Source organism: Carassius auratus, chromosome 20, assembly GCF_003368295.1.
Source record: "Carassius auratus strain Wakin chromosome 20, ASM336829v1, whole genome shotgun sequence".
Lineage (NCBI taxonomy): Eukaryota > Metazoa > Chordata > Actinopteri > Cypriniformes > Cyprinidae > Carassius > Carassius auratus.
The window spans coordinates 5,793,707-5,805,247 of NC_039262.1; positions in this window are offsets into that span (position 1 = coordinate 5,793,707).

The following is an 11,541-nucleotide window of genomic DNA, read 5'->3' on the forward strand; positions in this document are numbered from 1 at the left end:
TACAATTAGCTAAAAAAAGTCTCACATTTTAATTCATCAAAGATATAGATGAGTTGTTTCTGCATCAGAACAGATTTTGAGAAATTTAGCATCACATCACTTGCTTAACAGTGGATACACTGTAGTGAATGGGTGCCATCAGAATGAGAGTTCAAACAGCTGATAAAAACATCACAATAATCCACAATTACTGAATGACTTCCCGTCAGTATGCACAGATCAAGCACCATTTACAAGCCAAAACAGTTCTAAACAAATATGTCATATTCTGGATTATGGACAAGGCATTAATTGATGGACTGGAGTGTTGTGGATTAATGTGATGTTTTTATCAGCTGTTTTGACTCTCATTCTGACGGTACCCATTCACTGCAGAGGAACCATTGGTGAGCAAGTGACGTACGCTGAATTTCTTCAAATCTGTTCCCAAGAAGAAACAAACTCATCTACATCTTGGATGGCCTAAGGAAGAGTACATTTTTAGTAAATGTTCAATTTTGGATTAATTACTCTTTTAATGAATATGACATGATAATCACTGATTAACTGAAATCTTCATCAAAAACTATGACTAAATTATGCTTTTGGCCATGCATTCTTGTCATACCATCGTTTTTAACTATTTTTATTATCCAGCTAGAAAAGTACACACTGGACAATTTAGGAAACGGCTTGCACACAAACTTTAATGCAAGAGTTCAGGGGTTTGTTCGGGTCCCTAAGCCTTTGTTCTAAACAATAATAATAATAATAGTGAGGCTTGCTTTAGCAAACACCATTAATTACTTATGATGTCTTGAAAGCTCATATGAACACCAGCTATTGGGGGCAAACCTTGCATACCCTGCTATTACAGTAGAACAATCTGCAGATTTAGATATCAGTGATTTTCTGCTTGCTGCCTTTTATTTTGCAGAGTGTACACAATGAAGCGAGGGTGTTACCGTCCAGCAGAGGGTCAGCCAAACCACGACACCCCACAATGATCAGCCATCCATTAACAGCACATAAAGGATAAAGTCTTTCTCTGTGGATTCCATTTCTTTGTGATGTATCTGCGCTCTGTCCATTGCTCATCTGTCTAGATAATGAGTCTTGTGCTGCTCCGCAGGGGCTTTATGTTCTATCGGCTCTGGTACGAGGAAGCTCCCGTCTGACCCGCAGTGGGTTAAGGGGGGTCATATTTTGCTCTTTAACAGCATTTTTGATACCCCCCCCCCCTGAAGTCCACTTACGAAGTGAGTTTTACCTCCTGAAATTTAGTATTTTGTTACACTTTCAGTCTGAGCCTTAGAAAAGAGAAAAAGCATTTTTGCTTTCTAACACAACCCTTAAGAGTAAAACTTCCGACTTCATTTAGCCTGTCAGGTCTGACTGTCACCTTACATAATACATATTCATAAGCCAAAATTATGTGTTCCTCATACATTTCAGATTGTTCCTACACTGCTGTTGATGTTGCAAACAGTTTATTTTATTACTATATTTAAAGATTACAATGTTTTTTGTTTTTTTGTTTAGTTTTTTTTTGAGTAATGCCATCGAAGAAGCATTTTGGTTTCCTTGAACCTTTCGGTGGACAGTTCTGTAAAATAACCACTTTTTTCTTCTGTGAAAGAACATTGTGATAATCTTTTCCCAAAAAGAAGCACTTTTTATACTTTAAACCTGCTGAATACACAAAGGCAAGCAGGATTAGAATGTTTTTTTATTTTATCAGAAAGCTATGTCTACGTGAAGAATATTGGTTTATGAAACAGCACAATAATAAATGCATTGCTTCTAAAGGTGTAGAGCTTGTGTTGGACATCGAATGAAATATATGAGCATTAATTGAGGAGGTCAAGAATTCAGACTTGGAATGTGACCTCTGACCTCTCTTTGAGCATGAATGCATCGACGCAGCAGGCGTGGAGATGAGGTTAATCGGCCCTCGGTTCTTCAGCTGACACGTGCACGGACGCTACCCACCACAATCCCTTAATTGTGCCTGAATTAAGCCAAAGGTATTTGATTCGACTCGTCTTTCTTCTGAAAACTGGCTTGGAAGGTCACTCCCCCCGCTGTGTAAGATGGAGAAATCAACCTGATGCGGCCTGAAAGAGCGGATCAGTTCCCATTCACGCGTTAAGCTGCCCGCAGTGAGAGGGCTGGAACTCAAGCCCAAATGTAATTTAGCATACGGCAGTCAAGGGTGAGTAATATGACAGGAAGGATGGTGATTTAAACGGGCTTTTACATGACTGGAGCACACCCAAGAAAGACTCCTGATTTATTGCCACCAGTTGAAGTGATGCATTGCTACTTTTCCCCCCTCCATCCCTTAAGGCTGTTGCGCAGCGGCCAATCGGTGGGTTTCTAACTCTGAGCTCAGTGTTGCATCATGTCTAGATAAATGAGACAAATAACAGCAGGCATCAGGGTGGTCGTGGCAACCCGTTCCAGCACAAGAGGAAGTCTCAGAGATTCATTTTTCAATGCATTTCCTTCTTTCTGTCTCTCGGCTAGACGGACGTGTCGAAACTTTCAGCGCGTGCTGAAAAAGTTGGAGAGCTTTTTCCATTCTCACATACTCAGACGTGACTGTTGCATGGGTATTGCATTATGAAAAGTTCAGCACATTTAGTGTTATTAAGTCAGTAGTCATGTATTTGCATAAAAGACATCAAATGGAAAGCTTTTGTTAAAGGTTCACTTAACTTACTAAAATTAAAAACAGTTTAATATGTGCCTTTTTGTGTGGAACATAAAAGCCGATGTTTTGCAGAATGTCCCAGCTGCTCTTTTTCTTAATGAAAGTGGTGATTTAAGCTGTTAAAAAAAAAAAAAAAAAACACCAAAAACTATCACAACTGCATTTACATTCAGAGTCTTCTCAAGTCTTCTGATAGATTTTGTGCGCAGACAAGCTCTTAAATCTAATTTATGCTCACAGTTAATTCAAAACAGTCAAGCACATTACATCATGATCAGTAAGAAAATATATAGGAAACAATGATGTTTCATATCACTGATGTGCCACAGTGTGTCTAGAGGCGCTATGCTTAAATGCGAACATTATGAAAATGACTCATATTATGTTCCTCAGAAAAAAAGAAAGTCTTGGAACAGCATGAGTTTGAATACATTTTTAGGTGAAATAACTGCATCATTTCTGACTAAAGCAGTAATACATGCTCAATACAGGTTCAAACGACAGAAAAAACATTTTCCATTGAGTCTTTAATTTGTAGGTAAATATTTTTTTTGCATTTTTTTTAAATAAAAAAAATAGTTGAATAATAAAACATTGACAGCCAATCAGAATCCATCCTGCTTTAAGAAGCTTGAGCATTTCAAGTGGTGGACAACAAAACTGCAGTGTGCACTTTTAATAAACAATATTTTTGTTCATCAGTTTAGATGATAATATAGTTATTTTCATCTTTACAGTTATTGTTCTTGGCCTTTTTATTTTATTTTATTTTATTTTTTTCTCATCCAAGGCTGCATTTATTTAATCAAAATTACAGTAAAATGTGCAATATTATGAAATATTATTATAATTTAAAATATCTGCTTTCTATTTAAACATATTTTTTTTAAATGTAATTTGTTTCTGTGATGACAAAGCTGAATTTCCAGCATCTATTCCAGTCTTCAGTGTCACATGATCCTTCAGAGATCATTCTAATATGCTGATTTGCTGCTCGAGAAACATTTCTGATTATTATCAATGTTGAAAACTTTTGTGGTGATGCATTTCTGGAAACGGTGATTCTTTGATGAATAGAAAAGTATATATATTACATTATAAATGGCCTTTATGCATACTTTTGATCAACTGAATGTGTCCTTGCTGAATAAAAGTATACATTCTTTAAGAAATTGACTCTTCATAAAGACAGCTGTTCTGATATCCATCATGAATAAATCACAAGGTGCTCTGTAGCACAGTAAACAGAGTGTTGACATCTTCAAGGAAATGTCAACCTAAGTGCTAAACCACAAAATCGCACACCCTCATTAAACGCTGTTCTGCTTTCTGGTTCAGGTCACCAGCAACAATAACAGTCTGCATTAAATTGGATTCCAGCTGAGACATGTGAGAAGAGCTTTCAGGTTGCATGCAACTTTAAAATGCTTCCCTCCGCCTGTCTCTGTCTCTCTTTGAGTCCAGAGAATATAAGTTGTCTCATGTGATTTATGGGAGCGTGAGTAACAGGCTAATCTGTTGGGCTGGTCAGTGGTTGGAGGTCTTTGTGTGTTGGCCTCGGGCTCTGTGGTCTTTAATGGCTGAGGCTCCATGCCATCATCTGCTTCGCATTGGCGAGCGGTGCATTGCATTATGGGGTCACTGAGGTTCTCCTCTTCATATTCTCCTGTGGTTTGGAGGGTCTTCACGAGATCGTTTGAGAAACCGTTGTGGAGTTCGTGCATGTTTAAGACACGCTGTGCATGCAGAATGAAGTGTGCATGGATTTGCATGTGCTGTCTGCCTTGTTTAAATACCTGACTGATTAAAGGAAGTATGCAAAAAAAGGTAACGGAACAAACATGCTCGAAAAATAGCGATGAGCACAATTTGCATGAGACAGTGTTGCAGGCTGTTTCTGCGGGTTAGTTCCTAGAGGATGCAGCAGACTAATTTTATCTAAAAATTTACTGCTACTGTACAGCATTTCACTATTACTGTGATCTAAACACCTAAACTGGCTCTTTAAAAAGCCAGAAAGTATGTAGACTGCACTAAAGTGTTATTTTAGTATCATTTATATACTATTGCAATTAGATTTTTTTTTCTATGTATATTTTTCACTTTCATGTAGGTTTAGTCATTTGTGTGTTTTTGTCATTTTTATTAGTCTTTATAGTTTTTATCAGTTTTTATTTATTTATCCTTTATGTAATTTAGTGTTGCCTTTTAAAAATGACCTTCCTTTTAAAAACTTCTTGTAAATCTCTCTTTATGCAATATTATCACCAATTCTTGAATTCAGTAATTAGAACAGGTTTTTGTATTTCCTTTTGGAACTGATTGATCATAGGCCTCATAGATCTGAGCTTATGCACTGCAGTTTTTGAGTGAAAGGTATTTTATTTGTGAATATTTTAGTTTTTTATTTTCACAGCAAAACAAGTTGATAAAAAGTCTGAATCCAGTATTTGTAAATAGTAGCATAATGAGATTTTTTGTAGACTAGTAGTGTAACAAGGTGGGTAGAAGGATGTATAAGTTGTTAAAAAAGGAGAAAACTATATATAACTAAATAATTATATACACCGAGACGTATTACTGCTGCTGTGAGCAATAGAAAATGTACACAAAAATGTATTATATTATATTTATTTATAATAATATTAATTAAATTAATTAAACATTAAAAAATATGGTTTGTTCATGAATATTGCATGCAAAAGTGAATCAACTGCTCTTAAATTCAGTCCTCATGGTTTTAAGTCTTTTGCATGTAAAGATTCTGTATTATCAGGACTTTCTCTTTGTAATCTCATTCATATACAATGGTTTTATCGGGGAGTCTTGCTGCATCCAGCATGTGCTCAGAGAAGCGAAAGCAGTTTCTGTCGTCTGTCTCATTGAGGGGAACTGTTTTTGTGCAACTGAATGCTATAACCTGCTGGTGCTGCCATAATTACTCAAGCAGCTATGATGCATTTGGACTGCGTAAAAATGTGCCCTGGAGCACACAGAAAAACATAGCTGTAACCTCAAAGCATGTTCAGTTGACAACAGAAAGAGAAGAGTGAGAAAGAACCCAAATGATAGAGGGAGAGAGGAAGTCCTGTGATGACTCAATGGTAAATTGATTTGGGCTCCGAGTGGCAGGAGCAGATGAGTCAGAGTTTCCACTGTGACCAGCTCTACCTCTCTTTCTCTCTCTTTTACTATCTCTCCTTCCCTCTTTCTTTGTTTGCATATGACTGTATGTAAAGGTGCGTTTGTTTGTACAGTGTGTGTGTGTTTCATTGCGCTAAAAACTCATTATGTACATCTACAGTATGTATTGTTACTTCATATGTTAAAATGCTCATGCACACAGTGCATTTGCTAATTTATGCTATAAATCATTTACTTGGCAAAACTGTTTTGCCAAATATTTTTTTCTATATTTGCTGTTTATTCAAAAATGAAAGACCATTTCTGCCAAAAATGGTCATTGCAACTTTTTATCTCATTATTCTGACTTTTTCTCGCAATTTGAAAATAGTTTCCTGGAATTCTTTAAATAAATAAACAAATAAATCTAAATTCCAAGATATAAACAGAATTATGGGATATAAACTCACAATTCAGACTTTTTTTTCATTAATTCTTATTTGCATCTGGATGTTTCTTGTTTTTCATTTTCTTTCATAAAATTAAAAAGGCAATTTCTATATGTATTTTTTTGCAATAAAATTATGATTTTATATAATAAAATTCCGAATTGTGAAATAAAAAGTCTGAATGACCTTATTTATTTATTTATTCCATGGTGTAAACAAGCTTCTGTATTTCATTATTTTTTCTGTTGCTTCAAACCTGTATATTGTCATTTATTAAATGTATTTATTTTTATTTATTTTTAATGTGGAAGATAAAAATTAGTATTTGAATTTTCCTAACACATACAATGAAATTTCATAGTAACAAAATTGGTAAAACTTTAAAAAAACACCATAAAACCACACTTTTTCTAAATTATATGAGCACTATAGTCTTATAAAACCATTTTATATGCAAAATCTAAGCCATTATTTATTAAATAACTTCCGCTAAAGCTTTTAAATGGACTTCAGTAATGTGAGGCTAAACACCATTAATTCTTGCATGCCATGTGACCAAACATCCATTTAACATTAAATCTTAACATGACATGAGTGAAAGTCAGATGGATCAGAATTTGAAACTACAGTATAGGCTTACCATATGCTTTGCATGTTAAATTCATATCGCATTTATCTGCATGGTGAGGAAACTGCATGTGTGACCTCATTTGGGACTCTAATATTCTAGTTTCATAACTAGTTGACCTTGGAAACATCATGTCAGAGATGGTTTATAGCCGCCAGGTTGCTTTTAGAGTGGCCTATGACTGACTGATCACGAACACTCTCTCTCAGAATGAGAAAGCTCTGGGAGAGTGAGTGGGCACAGCAGCTCTGAATCTGTGGGCTGAGGCCACAAACGCTACAAATAAACATGGGGGGATTTTCACTGAAACAGCACGACCGTGCATGCATTAGCTAGAAAACTGGACACCTTTGATCATATAAGATTAAAGCTGAAGCATATTTGGACCATTACCTTGGCATGTTATAGCAGCATCATAGGCTACTCCATCTGATATTATTCTGAAACTATTCTCTCTTCTTTTTTTTTTTTTATGCATGTCATTTTTGGCATAGTATAGTAACTGTGTGCATAATAATATGCATTTATCATATGTGTAATATGTAATTGTGTGTGTGTGTGTGTGTGTGTGTGAGTATATATTTAATCTATAATTAAATATAATGTATTAATACAATAATTACAATAATATAATAATAATAATGAAATAAAAAATTTAATAATAATTATTATTATATTATAATAATAATTATAATAATTATTATTATTAATGATAATAATAATGTATCATTAAATGTTTAACAAGATTTAAGCATATTCACATTTACATTTAGTTAAAAAAAATGTGTTTGTTTTATCTCCCTGTATACCATATTGACTAGGATGTGAATAAGAAAACTGCATGAATAACAACCTACATTTCTCACAGTTTCTCACAATGTTATCATATGGCTTATAATGCATATGCATTATTATGTTTTCTTTTTTTCTGTGTGTGGGTAATTTTTAGCTTATAAAATGTGGATTTCATGCAAAAAAACTAACATACAGGCCCTGAGTAAATAATGACATTTTATTCATTCAAGTAATTATTCACTTCACCTGAAGCTTTCATGCAACGTCAGCTACACTTTGACTTATCTGGCAGTCTCAGATGGCCATTCCAAACACACACAAGCAGCTGATTGTCCGGTCCTCCAGCGGTCATCCTGACCCGCGTCTGCTGTTGCAATGGCAGCGCTCTGATAAGACGTGCCCTACATAGCACATGTGTGAGTTCTGGGCGAGATAAGCCCTGTCTACATTAGACTCTTTGATACGGTGGCTCCTGTGATAGCATCTTGATACATGTGGCAAGCTGCTAACTGCGCCGGCGACACTTGCTCTAACAGATGCAGAGATAACTGCGACAAAGCATCACCAGCAGGAAGAGCTCCACTTTATTTGGCTGTGAAGGTGATAAGGGATGCTCTATTATTCTTCCCCCTTTGTTGCCACGGATACAGCAAATGAAATTAGTGAGGCATGGATCAAAACATGACATGTCGAACGCAGTGTGTTTATCTTTAATGCTCGCTGTCTGCTCTCATCTAATGTTAGATACAGGGAAAAACTGGGCAGGAATAGACACATACAGTGTGTAGAATGTACAGTCTCATCCATTAAATATTGTTATTTTTAGCATAGATATAAACAGTTATTCTGGAGTCATTTTATAATCTAATTAACTTTCAAAAAGGAACTGATGTACAAAATTGATTGCAAAATAATTTAGCAAAAAAAGTGTTATGCCTATATGTATACCTGAACAATTTCACAAAAAAAGTTCACATTTTGTATGGTAATGGTAACCTAAAACAGTTTCCCCTTCAGTGGTTCTGTTCATTAATATCAGGAGTCTTCAATAACTCTGTTCTGGGGGCCTGAAAACACAAGCGTTTGAACACGCACCAGGATCAGGATTAATGTAATGCTACATTTCTCCAAATCTGATCTGATGAAGAAACAAACTCATCTTAATTGGCAGAAGGTGAGTAAATTTTAAGCAAATTCAGATTTTTGGCTGAACTTATTGCTTTAACCGCTTAACTAAACACTCCTGCTGTATGCTATAATCAGTTGCAGTTATACATACAAATGTAACATCAGTATTAGTCACGATGTAATTTCAGATAACTGTGGGAGAAAGAAACTAACAACCGCCTGACTGTTTTTAAGAGCTCTACAGATACCAAATTACATTTGCAGGAAAGATAGACAATACCAGGCTATTTTAAATGCAACTAAATGTGACCATGATATGCTGATGACTTTTAAGATATTGATTTCGGTCCTGCTTCGCTGCTACAGATGTATTAGCACAGAGAAACCAAATCTGTAGTTTTATAAAAGTTATCAGTGTGGTTTCACTCAGTCGTACTGTAGACGTCATCGCACTACTTTCATCTAGTCATATTGTGAATGTATTTTAGTGTTATTTAGTGAAGTACGTGACATTACCGTTTGACAGCTCTGAAATGCAACATGTCAAATTATGTATTCCTGATACAGTTTGATGCTCAGCACTGAATTAAATTGAGATTATGTAGCTTGAAGTTATTGGGACTTGTTTTTGAGTAAGTGCTGCAGTTTATGGGAACTAGTCCAAGAACACACAATCACATTGTGTTCTAGAAGGCATCAATGCAGTCTTTACTTAGTCATACTGCAATCACTCACCAGTGAACAACCCTGAAGGAATGAGTCCCTACTACAGTGATGAAAAATGGTATAACATGCCTCTGTTGAAAAGAAAAGAAAATCTTTTGGGATTTTGTGACTGTCCAACCACAAAATGTTATTTATTTATTTTTATTTTTTTTATAAGATTTCTCAACACGTGATAGGCTGTTAAATAACATTGCATTAGATGAACTTCAATTCTAAGTTACAAATCTAAAAAAGATTTCTTGTGCAGGGCTGTAATTTCACCCAGTCATGCTGCAGAAACAATCAGTGTAGTTCCATCCAGTCATACGGCACGCCGGGGTCTCGGGGGAGTCATACTTCAGAATGGGCTTCTTGGCATCCGGAGCTGTTCTGTTTGAGAATGGAGGCAGGCCATGGGCTGGATGAGTCATGGTCATTGATGAAGAGCTCAGCATTCACTTCCTGTGCAGGAAGTCTCCATCCTAACACACCTTCCACTTTTACATGAACAGAGCTTTTAGAACAATTGTACATTAATAAATGTATACATATTTTTTATTTGTTTTCATTTTTGTATGTATATGTGTAATAGGTAGCATATGCTTCTTTTTATTTTTATTTTGTATAATATGTATATTCTATGTACATGTACACATAAGAATAAGAAGAATACAAATTCTATAATCATCATTATATTATTATTATTATTATCATTAATATATAAATGTTATTTATTTTATTATATATATTTAAACATTCTGTAAAATTAATGTGTATCTATTTATCTATAGATAGATTTTTCATATATGCGACCCTGGACCTCAAAACCAGTCTTAAGTGTCAATTTATTTATTTTTTTCGAAATTGAGATTATAAATAAATAAGCTTTCAATTGACGTATGGTTTTTTTAGGATCAGATATTTGGCCAAGATACAACTATTTGAAAATCTGGAATCTGAGGGTGCAAAAAAAAATCTAAATACTGAGAAAATCACCTTTAGAGTTGTCCGAATGAATTCTTAGAAATGCATATTACTAATTACTAATAAAATAAACATGCTACAGGTAGTCCAAAATGCAGCGGTTAGAGTCCTTATCAGGTCAAGAAAATATGATCTTATTACACTAATTTTACAGTCTCTGCACTGGCTACCTATTAAGTTTTGTATCAGTTACAAATGATCATTTCTTACCTATAAGGCCCTAAATGGATTAGCTTCTGCGTACCTAACTAGCCTTCTACCACACTACAACCCATCACGCACCCTTAGGTCACAAAACGCTGGACTTTTTGGTAGTTCCTAGGATAGCAAAGTCCACTAAAGGAGGTAGAGCTTTCTCACATCTGGCTCCCAAACTCTGGAATAGCCTTCCTGATAATGTTCGGGGTTCAGACACACTCTCTCTGTTTAAATCTAGATTAAAAACGCATCTCTTTCGCCAAGCATTCAAATAATGCATTTCGTAATTTTGGACTGCAGTTATATCTGATCAAATGAGCATTATTATTTTTTAGCTTGGGTTAAACAAATTAATTTTACATGGTTGGAACAGCAGCTATGCTAATGATGTCTCTATTTGTTTCTCTGTTTTGCCACGGGATTGACATTGCTTCTACTTAATATTGCTTTAAAAGTTGCTTTGCAATGATTTGTATCGTAAAAAGCACTATACAAATAAACTTTAATTGAATTGAACAGAATTAATCAAAAATTAAGTTTTTATATATTTACAGTAGGAAATTTACCAAATGTGTGTTTGTGTGTGTGTGTGTGACACAGAAGACTTTTGACTTTTGTAAATCACTTTCCATCTCAAATAAGTTGTTTTGCTCAGTCTGGTCTCTTAATAGATTCTCCAGTGATTAGTCACTATTGCTCAGAAGGCCAGTGTTGGCACGGCAATTATGCTGTCTCAGTTATTATGCTGCCATCGCCATTGTTTTTGTTATTTATTACAGAGGCATGATAATTATGTTGACAGTACTGTTTCAATGGAATGTGAAAGACCAAATAGT